Source organism: Danio aesculapii, chromosome 4 (genome assembly GCF_903798145.1).
Source record: "Danio aesculapii chromosome 4, fDanAes4.1, whole genome shotgun sequence".
Taxonomy (NCBI): domain Eukaryota; kingdom Metazoa; phylum Chordata; class Actinopteri; order Cypriniformes; family Danionidae; genus Danio; species Danio aesculapii.
Genome location: NC_079438.1, coordinates 28,887,577 through 28,903,801, shown reverse-complemented (window position 1 = coordinate 28,903,801; position 16,225 = coordinate 28,887,577).

Here is a 16,225-nt window from a genome sequence, read left to right as displayed (position 1 = left end):
AGGCTTACATCTTTCCTCTTCATTGACTATAGAGTGGACTTACTGATCATTTGAACCAGCCAATGAAGTATTGTAGGAATCGCCACTGTAGGACTTATTTTATGTTATTTGTTTTAACAACAAACATTTGGCAACAGCAATCCATCCAAATCTACTATTATTTGTACAGTATACTCTTTCTCCTAAGATTTGTTTCAATTCTTCTTTAAGAATTCAATAAGTCAATAACATCCAAAGCACCAATTGGAGGGCTCATTTATCTGATGTCTTGATGTAGATTTTTTGCAAAGTATTTTACAGTATTTTAAAAATACAAAAATACAAGACACTAAAGTATCTTGATACAAACTATTAAACCATTTTCATCAGGCCTATCAAATACAAATGACAAAATACGTATTTGAAATACGCATTTGAATACGCATCATAAATACTGCCAATACCTGGAGCTGGTGACTTGGAGCCGGTCAATGGCTCACAGCACAATATGTTAGCTGACCAATCAGAGGGCGGGCCTTTCAGAGGAACTAGGAAATATGACAGTCGTTTTCATGTTAGCTGAGTAGCTGTATATAATCAAAGTAAGTGATTTTCTACAAAAGCATGAGCACACATTGCCTTGCACCATATAAACACAACCAATCTTTAAAAATACACTCTGGACCACCCCTTTAACAGTCCTTTTTTTTCTACACAGCATTCTTAACATAAAAAATGACACACGACATGAACTTGCATTTTTCTTACTGCAGTCACACCGACTGGCATAGGCGTTTTATTTAAATTGAGGCACATGTATTAACTGTTTACATCATGTGGCATAATTGACTGTCATGAAAAATAAAATAAGTACAAATGAAATCGAGAGCATACATAAATATTCAACAATTATGCCCATAGAGTGTAACCACAGCCATTTATCTGTATCCGCATCACTCATCAGTGAATAACGACAGAGCCACGCTGACCATTAAAGCCAATCGCAGCCCTTTTTGTTCAGTGCGGGAACACAGTGAATGACCAAACAGGTTTTTAAGAACTCGCTCGACAATGCTTAAAAAGCAAGCGGAATAATATTATAATAATATTACATTTATTCATTTGCTATAAATGCTCATGTTGTTCGGTGCATGTCCTTGAGTTTTGTTTGATCCATTCAAAAATAGTGTTTTCTTTAGCAGGTCAAATTTAAGGCACATTTAATTTATCGGACTGCTTAAAGGACAAAACTGTATTAAGAATAATATATAAACATAAATATATTTATAAATTATACAAGAATTTTTGTGCTGTGAAGTAAAATCTAAAATCGTGTATGGAAAGCATTGTCTGTGCACTTTGAATGTCATTAAATCAATATAAAAAAGTAACACAACCTAAATGTAAAAATTTTAATTACATGTTCTCCCCGTGTTCACGTGGGTTTCATCCAGTGTGTATGGATGTTTCCTAGTACTGGTTTGCAGCTGGCGTAAAACATTTGCTGGATAAGTTGGTGGTCCATTCCACTGTGGTGACCCCAGATTAATAAAGGGACTAAGCCAAAAAGAAAATAAATGAATATAGTAAATCGCAAATCACAATTTTGATCAAATAAATCGCAATCAGATTTTTTCCTCCATATCGTGCTGCCCCACAGGCTAATTATTATTATTATTCAATGTAACCTCACTGGGAAATGTTGTGGTCCATCAAACACTACTGGTGGTCTGCATATTAATGATCCCAAAATCATTAAATAGAGAATGATATGAGCAAACTGCAGTTTAAACTAGGGCACTCAGTAGACTAGAGCAGAACAGCACTATTCTGTCCAACAGAAAATGTAGAATTAACAAGACCTTTGATTAAAGATTCCAAGATTCAGTTTGATTTTCTTCATATCGGCTTTAAATGTTAACACTGTCATATTTAAAAAAGAAAGTTGACAGCAAAAACAGTAACAGGGTGCTTTTAAAAATGGACAAGTCTGCATTCATTTTTTCTCTGACAGAGTCAACAAACAGCGAATATATATTATTACACAGAATATGTGTTTTTCTGTCCTTAGCTAAACGTTTTTTATTTAGCCTATGCATCGAGCTAAACATAAATGGCTTCAGTAAGCTCGTGAGACAGTGTAGCATTCTTCGAAGCTTTACTGATGCACCACTTGTCATAATTCTTCTATTTTTCTTGTAAAACTGTAACAGAAACAATGACATGAATACCCTACTGAAAAAAAAACAGCTTAAACCCGCCTAGGTGTCACGGATTGGTCAGGCTCTCACGATCCCCACTCACGAAGATCACCATCACCTGACTTCTAATGAGCACACAGCTGCATCACATTCACGAGCACCAGATAAAAGCACAGCACTCCAGTCGCTCATTGTCCGGGCTCGTCTCGACGAAAGCGGACAACTGAGCGACCACTCAGCGTAGTCATCCTCAGCTAAAACAAACGCTTTACTTACCTGTTCTCTTTGTATTCCTCCTAGTCTTCCTGGTCCACCCGAATCGTCCTGTCTTCCAGTCCTTCCAAGTCTGTGTCATCCTCTGTCAGCTGTATCTGGTGTGTGCTGTCCATCCTCGTGTATTCCTGTTACCCAGCCACGGAGGAAAAGACCCCAACATCATTCCTGATCCTCCTGGCTATCCTTCATGTGCTCCTTGTTGTCATTTAATAAACACCCTAACGTTTCCTTACCTCTGTCTCCTGTCCGCTTCATAACAGAAGCCCGGACCCATAACGACGACAACATGAGCACCCCCGATCACTTTCAAGAGCTGGTGGACCAGTTGAAGCGGATTCTACAGCCACCAGCTCCACTTTCCAACGCACCACCAGCACCGAGCACTTCCGCCTCCACAGTTTCTTCTTCGGCCCTTCCTTCCAGTCCCATGGCCCGACCAGCGCCCTACTCAGGCGGAGCGGGGGAGTGCAATGGTTTTCTGTTACAATGTTCCCTCATATTCGAAATGCAACCTTCTCTATATCCCACAGATAAGTCAAAGATCGCCTACATCGTATCACTACTCTCTGGGCCTGCACTTAAATGGGCTGAGACGATCTGGAACCAAGCCGGGCCGGTCATGAATTCCATCACTACCTTCACGGAGTATTTCAAAGAGGTGTTTGGACGTTCTGATGGGGAAGTAGCCGCTGGAGAGCAGCTGTATCATCTAAAGCAAGGTACTCTATCTACACAGGAATATGCTCTCCGGTTTCGCACTCTAGCAGCTGCAAGTGGATGGAATGAGAGATCGTTGTTGACCACGTACCGGCTCGGCTTGGAACCCACTCTCCGAATCCAGCTGGCCACATTAGATGATACTATGGGTCTGGAGAGATTCATCCAACATTCTCTCCGATGTTCCGATCGTCTCCGTTCCTATCAACAGGACACCATCACCCCCTCGTCTGCACTCCTCCAATCGCCTGAGTCAACAGCCTCTCCAGAACCAGAACCCATGATAATAGAGTCTGGAAGACTGACATCAGCGGAACGACAGAGGAGGCTGACCCGGGGTCTGTGTCTATACTGCGGTGTCAGTGGACACACCCGTATGGAGTGTCCCCTTCGTCCCATTCGGACTTCAGTGAGTGTATTCAGTACGAATATTGAACAATGTAAACCACTTACTACCACCGTACAAATAACTACTGCCTCTATTTCTCTCCTTGTCACAGCCCTCATCGACTCCGGGTCAGCAGGGAACTTCATCTCCCAATCCCTCTGTCGTCAACTCCACCTACGTACTGAGGCGTCCTCGCATATATACCAGATACAACCGATACCCAGTGCACTCGATCTTCGACCCGTATCCATCGACAATGCGAAGACATCCTTCTTCAAGTGGGGTTGTTACATCAAGAGAGGATTCAATTTCTGGTTCTGGAGGGTGCAAATATGGACATCATTCTAGGGCGCCCGTGGCTGGTGAAGCACGATCCCATCATCTCTTGGGGCACAGGAGAGATAAAGAAATGGGGATCTGGATGTACACCTACCTGTTTTCCAAATCTCCCTCTTCAAGGTCGGAACCCCCATTTCTTTGTTTACAACATCGGTCGAGAGTCCTCCTGAGAAGCAGTCTATCCACATTCCTAAGGAGTACAGCTCCTTTCATGATGTCTTCTGCCCCAAGAGAGCTTCCCAGCTACCGCCGCATCGGCCATGGGACTGCGCGATCGACCTAGTTCCAGATGCCCAGTTGCCAAGAGGTAGGATCTACCCGCTCTCGCTTCCAGAGAATCAGGCAATGGAAGATTACATAAGGGAGGCTCTGAGTCAGGGGTACATACGTCACTCAAAATCACCAGCCGCCTCAAGCTTCTTCTTGTGGCCAAGAAGGACGGAGGGCTGCGTCCATGCATCGACTACAGGGTCCTAAATAACGGTACAGTAAAATACCGATATCCCCTTCCTCTGGTACCAGCCGCTTTGGAACAACTCCGAGAAGCTAAAGTCTTCACTAAATTGGACCTCCGCAGCGCGTATAATCTGATAAGAATACGTGAGGGGGACCAATGGAAGACAGCATTCGTGACCCCTACTGGCCACTATGAATATGAGGTCATGCCTTACGGTCTGGTCAACGCCCCCTCCGTATTCCAAAACTTCATTCATGAAGTCCTCCGGGAGTTTCTTCACCACTTTGTAATAGTGTACATAGATGACATCCTCATTTACTCCCGGAGTGAGGCCGAACATCGCCAACACGTTGCGGAGGTCCTACACACATTGAGAGAACATCACCTCTACCTCAAAGCGGAGAAATGCTCATTCCACCAGAAGTCGATTCATTTCTTGGGATACATCATTGACCAAACCGGTATACGTATGGATGGGAAGAAAATTGAGGCTGTTCTATCCTGGTCAGAACCCACTTCCATTAAGGAGCTCCAGAGGTTTCTTGGGTTTGCTAACTTTTATAGACGGTTTATCAAGGACTACAGCAGGATTACATCACCTCTCACTAATCTCCTCAAGGGTAAACCCAAAGGACTGGAGTGGACCAAAGAAGCAGCCGCAGCCTTCCGCCTTCTTAAGAAGGAGTTCACAAGGGCCCCACTCCTGACTCATCCTGACCCAAATCTTCCTTTCGTGGTGGAAGTGGACGCATCCACCACCGGCGTCGGGGCAGTATTATCCCAACATCATGATACACCGCCCCGACTGCATCCCTGTGCCTATTTCTCTCGGAAGTTGAGCCCGGCGGAGCAGAATTACAGCATAGGAGACAGGGAGCTTCTAGCAATCAAGCTAGCCTTGGAGGAGTGGCGTCACTGGTTGGAGGGAGCCAAACATCCGTTCCAGGTGATCACAGATCACAAAAACCTCCAATATATCAAAGAGGCCAAGAGACTATGTCCACGTCAAGCCAGATGGTCACTTTTCTTCTCACGTTTTGATTTCTCCATTTCCTATCGTCCAGGACCCAAGAATCTAAGAGCAGACGCTCTCTCTCGTTTACACGAGCATCACGATCATGAAGAACTCCCAACGAAGATTCTTCCCGAACACATCTCCATTTGTCCGATCACCTGGAACGCTCCTCCAGTCGTTGCCACTCCGGAAGCCCCTGCTCCGCCGGGATGCCCTCCTCATCGGCAGTTCATACCACCTGAACACCGGGTAGATCTGATCCACTCCTTACATACCTCGCTAGGCACTGGACATCCAGGGATCAACAATACTCTCTCGCTAGTATCCCAACGATTCTGGTGGCCAAACATGGCAAGGGATGTGAGGCAATATGTTCAGGGCTGTAAGGACTGTGCCCAATCCAAGAGCCCACGTCATCTACCCGCTGGAAAGCTCCATCCCTTGCCGATTCCGAACCGTCCCTGGTCACACCTAGGAGTGGACTTTATCACTGACCTCCCCTCGTCAGAAGGTAATACCTGTATTCTAGTCATCGTAGATAGATTCTCAAAGTTTGTCAAACTAATCCCTCTGAAAGGTCTTCCCACAGCCTTTGAAACAGCCGACAATATCTTTAATCAAGTCTTCAGGTCATTTGGTATTCCAGAAGATATTGTGTCGGACAGAGGTCCACAGTTCATCTCACGTCTATGGAAAGCCTTCTTCAAGCTCCTAGGTGTGGCCGTCAGCCTCTCTTCTGGATATCATCCCCAAACCAACGGGCAGACAGAGAGGAAGATTCAGGAGGTGGGACGGTTCCTGAGGACCTTCTGCAGTGGTCACCAGAGCTCCTGGAGCCAGTATTTGGGCTGGGCAGAATATGCCCAAAATTCACTGCGGCAACCCTCCACCGGACTCACGCCATTCCAGTGCGTCCTGGGCTTCCAACCACCGCTCTTTCCCTGGGATGGCGAACCATCTGATGTCCCCGCAGTGGATCACTGGTTCCGGGAGAGCGAGAGAGTCTGGGACGAGGCTCATCAACATCTGCAGAGGGCAGTCCGTCGAAGCAAGGTAACCGCCGATAGAAGAAGGTCTGAAGAACCCAGATACACACCCGGACAAAAGGTGTGGCTATCCACCCGGGACATACGCATGCGACTGCCCTCTCGCAAGTTAAGTCCCCGATTTGTTGGTCCCTTCACCATCGTGGAACAGGTTAACCCCGTCACCTACAAACTACAATTACCCTCTCACTACCGTATTCACCCTACATTCCACGTATCACTCCTGAAACCCTATCACGATCCTGTTCTTCCCTCCACAGAGCCTGACCACGAAGAGGAACCCCCTCCTCCACTGCTCCTAGAAGAAGGAGCCGTCTACGCAGTGAAGGAGATCTTGCGTTCCCGACGTCGTGGTGGCCAGTTGGAGTACCTGGTGGACTGGGAAGGGTACGGCCCCGAAGAAAGGACATGGGTTCCCAGAGCTGATATTCTCGATCCTAGTCTCATGGTGGAGTTTCATGAGAGCCACCCTGAGTTCCCAGCGCCTAGAGGCAGAGGGAGACCACCACGGCGTCGGAGGTGTCGGCCCTCAGGAGCGGGCCCTGGGGAGGGGGGTACTGTCACGGATTGGTCAGGCTCTCACGATCCCCACTCACGAAGATCACCATCACCTGACTTCTAATGAGCACACAGCTGCATCACATTCACGAGCACCAGATAAAAGCACAGCACTCCAGTCGCTCATTGTCCGGGCTCGTCTCGACGAAAGCGGACAACTGAGCGACCACTCAGCGTAGTCATCCTCAGCTAAAACAAACGCTTTACTTACCTGTTCTCTTTGTATTCCTCCTAGTCTTCCTGGTCCACCCGAATCGTCCTGTCTTCCAGTCCTTCCAAGTCTGTGTCATCCTCTGTCAGCTGTATCTGGTGTGTGCTGTCCATCCTCGTGTATTCCTGTTACCCAGCCACGGAGGAAAAGACCCCAACATCATTCCTGATCCTCCTGGCTATCCTTCATGTGCTCCTTGTTGTCATTTAATAAACACCCTAACGTTTCCTTACCTCTGTCTCCTGTCCGCTTCATAACACTAGGCTGTTTGGCTGGTTTTAGCTGTTCGACCAGCCTGGTTTTAGAGGGGTTTTGGCTATTTCCAGGCTGGTTTCCAGCCATTTCCTGCCTGGTCTTAGCTGGTCAGGCTGGAAAATGACCAGCTAAAACCAGCTTGACCAGCCAAAACCAACTATGTCCAGCTTAAACCAGGCTGGTCAAGCTGGTTTTAGCTGGATTTTGCTGGTCATTTTTCAGCTTGACCAGCAAAAACCAGGCTGGAAACAGCCAAAACCCCTCTAAAACCAGGCTAGTCAACCAGCTAAAACCAGCCTAGGCTGGTTTAAGCTGGATTTTTTCAGCAGGGTATACATCGACTTTTCCTTGTCAACTATCAAATCAAAGAGATAACATCAACTAATAGTAAACATAATATGCTTCTAAACTACATACTAGCATGCTATAAGCTAGCACATGGGAAGACAGGTAGCTCCAATTACTTTACTAACAAGTCTACAACACAAAAGGATATAATATTTATAACCAAACTCTAATATATAAGCAAATTAATTCACATAGAAATTACAGATTATGCCTTATCAAGGGCAGAATAGCAAACTGTAAGCAAAGACACCACACATAGGTTTTTACACTCCAAGAGCTTGTACAAAACAGCTTCTCTGTTTTCCTATTCACTGTAACTTGCTATTTTTTTGCAATGTGAACACAAGATGGCAGTGTTCGTCAAAAGAACAATTACAGAGCCACTGCCTTCTAATTTAATAACACATATTACAGGGCAAATTACTAAGAACTTTTTAATTATAATTCTCTTAATGCAGAAGAAAACATTAAGGGGCAGAATATGTGTTCAATATTTCAGTCATTCTGAAATAATTGCGATAGCCTATGGTTGCTTCATTGCAATTCTATATGGTTGAGCTATAGTTTATACACTGCATAGAAGATATCTTTATTCCAGTGCAGGTTATCTTCAGAGAGTAAGTTGCTATAGTTACTGACATACCACAAAAGTTACCTCTGGTTATGGAACAGAAAGCTGAGATTATCCACTTACTTACCCTTAAATTTACCAGGGTATACCACATAACCTGCTGTCTGGTATACACCCCAGATCTGAACCAGGTTGGGTTTGTTTGGTATGAGGATCTGAAAATGACTCTGCAACTGCAAAGCTTGTCGAGCTGGTTTTGTGCAACAGGCCGAGAAGCAGTTTTAACAGAAAGTGACATGACATCTGACGTACAGATGCCACTGGCAGATGCCATTGTCTGTGGTGACACATCTGGTTTTCACTAAAATGTGAGAATAAGTGGCATGTGGCAGTGGCTGCGTCCGGTGTTCCTGACATTGCTGTGTTACGTGTGCAGTTTGTGATACCTACCGCTAGATGCCGTTGCATAATATAGATTACATAACACACACGTTATAGGCAGATAGGAATTATAATACAGTAATATATTTATTGATAAATTGCCTTCAAACTTAATAGTTGATTCATAAAATTACAATTAATATGTACAATAAATAATAAGTAACGTGTAATATTGTTAATAGGCAGTTTGTTTTTATTGTATGTTTATTTCCAGTACTTTGCACAAGACACCATGAAGTCACTGGCATTGTTTTAAGTGTGACATGATTGTGCAAAGGTGAACTGCATTTGAAGAACATCTGCAGAGGGTATTATTTCATGATCATTATTAGCCATAAAGCTGAATTGTCACTGAAATGGCATTTATATTTGGACTTTACAAGCAGGACTTCAATATGTTTACCAAACCTGCTTACAAAAAAAGTATGTCACAAATGAATTAAAATAGTTTTTAAGGAATACAAGAGAAATCCATTAAAATTACTGAACAAGCTCCAGGTGAGGAACAGAGATTTCCCTGTTTCTACTGTTCATTCTCATTTAGTACTGCAGGGAGTCGTTAAAGACATCAAAAACAGTTTCATGGTACATCAGATCCAGAACAGTTCAAGAGGGAGAAGACAACGTAATTGAGGGATCAAGAGCAGACAGCAACTTGTCAGGGGACCCCTCTTGGTGTTGGTGTTGGCAGACATGGACTGACAAAAAAGCAACTGGTAGCAATGACTAATTATCTGTGGCAGAACAAAAGAATTTCTGAATATTTGCCACAAGAATGAAGGATATTTCCTTACATTTGTAGACATCTTTAAACAAAAGAGCAATGCCTCCACCTCTCCTATTAGCTGTGCAATCACTCATAAAATCAAAGTTGGGAGTTGGGGCTGCCTCTTTAAAGACTGCTACACTACAACTAATTTAGCCAAGTTTCATTTAATGAAATCCAGGCAATTTGTGTTGATAAAATTGTTGACCAAAAGTGACTTATTGTTAAGTAATCAGATATTTAAAAGTGCTAACTTAACAGTTTTAGCTATTTTCGCTACCGTAGTCAAGGATCTACATTTAATGGACACCATATTTGAAATGACTTTAAATTTGCCTTGATTTTCTGTCACATATTAAAATACTTATCTGTGTTGAGGAAAGTACAGGCATGCTGGGTTCTCGCTTGTTCTGTAAACATTTGATAAAGATACTGTTATGTAAGCGGACACCCGACACACATCACTGAAAGAGTCTATGTTCACCAGCTCATGAGGCGTTTTTTGGGACCTGGCGCTGTTGCAAGGGCTGGAGGGCTTGCTGAGGTGCAGAGCAAAGTGGGCTATGCCTGACTATAAAAACATCTAACACTCAGTCTCGGGACAAAGCGTTTTAAATCTGAGCCCAAAGCAGACGTCCAAAGCCTGTTCATTCATTCCTTTTTTTTGGCTCACTCCCTTTATGAATCTTGAGTCGCCACAGCGGAATGAACCACCAACTTATTCAGCACATGTTTCCAGCACATGCTACCCACTGCGCAACCCGTCTGTGAGGGACCGAGCCAGCACACAGTAAGGGGCATTCAAAAATAAGATTTTCAAAATAATTATTTTTAATAAAGTCAAAAAAAAATTCAGAAAAATTCAAAAGATAAATAAATGAAACTATTAAACCAACTGAAAAATCTATAAACGAAACAAAGAACCAAACTGAGTTCAAACCAAACTGAGTTCAAACCAAACAAACCATGTCTAAACCAAAAACAACTCCTCAAAATGACAAGACAGCACATTTATACAAGAGGGACTAGCCCACAATAAACAAGAAGAGGGAGACAAAAACAGAAAACTAACAACAACAAAAAACTAAGCCAAATATCTAGTTACTTATCTAAGTAATAATTAAATAAATTCTAAACAAAGCTAAACTAAATATAAATCTGAGGAAATAAACAATGAAAATTATTAATGAACTTAAACTAAACATCAGCTCTCCCTTAAAGCCATTAAGCCAATGGTATCATCAGGTGGAACCAAAAGACGTCACTTGGCAGCATGTCGGCCCTTTAAGAAGTCAGACCACACCCGGAAGTTCCCTGGCTGCGTCCGAAACCGCCTACTACTCAGTAGGTACTGCATTTGAATTTAAACGTGCTACTCGGCCGTTAGAAAATTACATTCTATACAGTATGAATGTGAAAAGTATGAATGGAAGTCAACTTCTCGCATACTGATTTTCGAATTCTATGAATTCAGACATACTACTCTGCTCGCATACTGATTTTAGCATACTATATAGTATGGAAGTATGCGGTTTCGGATGCAGCCCATTCCTCATCGGCACTGCAGCACGGTAACTTTGACTCAAAGGAAACTAAATTGACAAAACATCCGGTACAGATAACTAATTTTGTGTTCACCCAAAATAGTAATAAATGTACTGTGAATAATAAGGAAAAGTAATGAGAAACAGAGTATGTGTCTTATTTAAACAGAATATGAAAGAAACAAAATGTATAAACAACTCCATTTAACTAAACCAATAAATAAGCTTAAATGACCCGGCTGAAAAGACCAGCATAGACCAGCATTGCTGGTCACCAGCAAGACCAGCATATGTTGTGTTTCGGTGCTGGTATGCTGGTGACCAGCATGGGATGCTGGTGCTGTGATGCTGGTGTTATGCTGTTGACCAGCATGGGATGCTGGTGCTGTGATGCTGGTGTTATGCTGGTGACCAGCATGGGATGGCGGTGCTAGTATGCTGGTGACCAGCTTGGGATGATGATGCTGGTGAACAACATGGTATGCTGGTCCTAATGAAAATCACGAAAACACAAGCTTTCATTAAATAACATTATATGTTTTTATTTATATAATTAATAATGATGATATCATCATAATAATAATAATAATAATAATAACAATAATAATACTAATAGTAATACTAATCTTACTACTACTAAAAATAATGGGTAAACATGAACACAAATAACTTTTTTTTTTTTTTTTTACAAAACAACAACAACACTCTATCTCAACAAGTAAATTAAAATAACCCACATTGGTAACACTTTATAATAGGAAAGGCAACATTACACTCTATGGACCATTCATTAAGCATTAGCAATAGTGAATTTATTATTTGTTAAGCATTAACTCAACCCTAATAGACATTAGTAAGCAGTTTATAAATACAGCTACACATGCTATATTCTTGACTTATAACCACGTGTATAGTGTGCCTAATGATTGTGTTTTCATACTTTCTTAATAATTAATTTTTCATTACTAAATTCCGTATTGCACAATTAACAAACAAGTTATTTAAAAATAGCTTTTTTAGATCATTCAAAATGCATAATTATATGATTAATAAACTAATTTGTATGTTAATAATTGCTTTATTAACTCAACTTCATCCAGTTTTGTGACCTTCTAGTGTTAATAAAACACTTATTAACATACAAAGTAACTATTACTATATGACTAAGTAATAATGTATGTAAATGTAAATTAAAAAAACAAATGTCTTAATCCTGATCTTAAAAAAAACACCAACTATTCTTAAGTAACTGGTTTGTAGATAATGCAATACGTCATTTAGTAATGTAAAATAAATCATTACCAAAGTATAAAAACAATCATTATGCACATTATACATGCTGTATTTATAAACTGCTTACTAACATCCATTAACATAGAGTTAATGCTTAACAAATTATGAATTCATTATTTGCTAATGCTTAATAATACCTAATAAATGATTCATAGTGTGGTTATTAACACATTTACATCATAAATCAATTAACTGTTCATTTTTTTTGTTGTTTTTTAATTTCCATGATTTTTTCTGTAATGTAGCGTCCAACCTTTACAAATCTGGCCTGCAGCTCTGGCTCCTCCACATTCCCTTTCACCAGCCACTCCTTGAAGCAGGCTAAAACAGAAATGTACAGATAAGCAGTGATGTTACTGTCCTACAAGAACAAAGACACATTTATTACTTCATATCTCAGTACTTGGCATTTTACAAAAAACTTGTGGCTTCTGCTACCTTTCAGTGTGTGTAGTTTCTGTGGGGTTAAAGGCCTCTTTGTAGTTTTAGTGGTGGGGCATTCCTTCCCTGTGAGACTTCTCTCCCCCAGAGTCTTCGTGCCCCAGAATGCCACAGCCAATTCTTTCACAAATAAAGAATCCCTGGTGTTTTTTTGGATTGCTGTCCAGGTGTCACTGCGGATTTGGATGTCTCCAAGTTTCACCAATTGAATCTGACAGAATTAATATAATCAAAAAAATAATTGTACATATGCACATAAAAGTCTGTGCAGTAGGGGATTATATTAATACATGTGCAAAGATGATGAGGGAAATGTTGTACCTCATCTTTTCTGGGTAGTGATGGCTGCTCACAGTCAGCCTCTGCAACTATATAAAATATGCAAATATACTTGAAATTCATATAAATTTCAGATATCTTTGAGTAACATTTTTGTTGCACATACTTTGTAAGGTGCTCTTTGGTTTTTGTTGCTGAGGGTCTGTGTAAATTAGAAAAAGAAATCCATCACAAATAACAGTAGATGTAAAACACAGAAAACTAAACATTCCTTGTAAACCCTCAACAGTTACAGCGGAAACACTTAAGAAGCATCATGATCAGATGCCCAAACCATGGGTTCTGTCTGGCAGGGAACCAGGTATTTTTTGAACAGGCTTGGGTAATGATGTACACTGCAAGGTCATGTTATGGAGATGTTGTCTTTGCTTATCTCAGTCTTTGTTTATTGAAGTGAAGTGAAGTATGGTTGAAATTGGTCCTCTGCATTTGACCCATCCAAGTGCACAGACACGAGTGAGTCAGTGTGGGCAGCTTTTGCTTCTAGGGCCCGAGGGGGTGGTGCCAATTAGGGGTTCGGTGCCTTGCTCAGGGGCACCTCAGCTGGGCATCAAAGATGGAGAGATTCATTCACTCCCCCATCTTCATTTCCTGCTGGGACAGAGAATTGTACCAGCAACCTTTGGATCCAACTTAGAAACCATTATGCCACAGTTGCGTCAATGAAGAACCTGAACAGAAACAAAGGCTACGTTCACACTGCCAGGCTTAGTGCTCAAATCTGATTTTTATCTCAGATCTGATTTTTCTTGCATGGCTGTTCACAGTGCTCTTATAAATGTGGCCAATATCAGATTTGCAGTGTGAACAGATCATGGTCCAAAATTGACCCATACGCGCAAAAGTACGGACAGCGCAAAATGTCTAATTGTACACACTTGATACTGTATAAAGTAAGCACGTTGTCAGATCATGCTTATATAATTATTGCCCTTTTCACAGACAACAGTGGTGTCTTTCACGAGCTGTAATGATTGTTCTGCTACTACTAATGTGTATTTTGGCATTTGAAATCTAAAATAAGTCACTTGTGATCAGAGCCAGACTTAAGTAAAAGTACAAGTACTCTATCAAAAAGTGAGTAGAAGTAAAAGTGCTCTTTAAGCACCATACTTAAGTGGAAGTACTAAAGTATTCAACATTTTTTGTACTCAAGTATTGCAAGTAGTTTATTTCAAAATTTACTACTAAAGTACTGAAAGTAAAAGTACAAGTATTGTGTAATGTAGTTACTAAAGAAAGCAGTCAAAAGACATCATAATGTTTTGTTTATTTTAAATATCCTTTTTTTGGGGCACGTGATTAAGCAGAACGAAAAGAAACATGGCTTACAATACTGTTTTTCTCTCACGCTTGAACCACAGATCTGACAGATTATAACAGCTTTAACACACATCTTTCAAAGTTGTGTGTTATGAAGAACGGGGTTGCACTGGTAACTGTTACGGTGCCAATCGTCTCAGTATGTATATTAACACTATTAATGTCCAATAACCATGAAAGAAAAACACAGACGTACTAAATTGTAGGTGTTTACTCAAATAGGATATATTAATCCTCAAATAACAATATTATTTAAATGAAACAAAAACATACATCAAAAAAGCGTAGGCCTGCGCAAATAATGAAATAAAGGTTCACAATAGGATGTAAAGAATAATGCTGATTGCATACTAATCAATAGTAAAGAAAACGTCCTGGTTACGTACGTAACCCACATTCCCCGAATAGGGAACTTCTACGTGTGTCTGTATAAACAGACTTTTGGGAGTGCTTTAGACGACCAATCACTTCTGAAGATAAGAAAACGGGCCAATGAAATGCCAATTGAATTGGCGGAGCTTAGCTCCACAGCTGAAACTGATGAGCCAATTAGGGCTATATCAGTCGGCTGCTGGAGCCAGCTCATCAGAATTTGCCTGCTGAAGAGCCGATCGCTCAGCTCCCAGCTGGAGACTCAGGTGCTGTGGCAGTGGAGAGACGTCTCCGTTCCCTATTCGGGGAACGTGGGTTACGTACGTAACCAGGACGTTCCCCTTCATATGGGAACTTCTACGTGTGTCTGTATTAAACAGACTTTTGGGAGACTGTATGGAAAGCGCCACAGCAGCTAAGCCTGTCGCGCTCCTGATGTGTAGTTTGCCAAGCCAAAGCGTGAGCGCACTGACATCACCAAGAGCGCAACCTTCCAACGTCCCCTAGGCCCAACATATTACCATTACATGGGAATAAACGTTTTAATTCGGGGGTTGTAAGTGTGCTTTTACCTAGCTAATATAGACTAGGGATTTTGGAAATACGACAGTACGTTGGGAAAGCGTGCCAGTCCCCGAAGGAGGAGGACGCAGCGGAGACCACCTGCTACCCTAAAAGGGGAGACCTGATGGTAAGGAGACATATGGACTAGCCCTAATGAGGGGGAGTGCTACATATGATAAGCTGGTTAGCGGTTTAGGGAAGACACGGGACCGCCTAATAAGGGGAACACACCGTGGTAATAATGCATATGACATCACCAAATGGGGATGCACATAGCTGGCACCGATCCTCAATATGCGTGTAGACCTAATGGGCATACCAACCGCACACTGAGCCATGCACTCGACTCCTCCGCTGAGTCGATGCTGGGGGCCTCGGAGGAATTCTCTAGGGTTCGCCTGGGAAGGGAAACTTACTAGTAGAATAGGAAAAAGCGCACGCATCTCCGGTTTAGGGAGCCTGGCGCAGCAAGCGTTTGTGACACCGAGCTTAATTCTCCCCCGATTGATTGGGATTTCCAATAACCGGGAGAAAACTGCTCCACTCGGAGGTTATAAAATCTCGCAAATGTGTTAGGTGTCGCCCAACCCGCAGCTCTGCAGATATCTGTGAGAGAGGCGCCGCGTGCTAACGCCAATGAGGAAGCGACACCTCTAGTGGAGTGCGCTCTCACGTTAGGAGGGCGCGGCTCGCCCTGGCATTGATAAGCGAGGGCGATGGCATCAACTAACCAGTGGGCCAACCTCTGTTTTGACACGGCACTTCCCTTCTGCCGGCCACC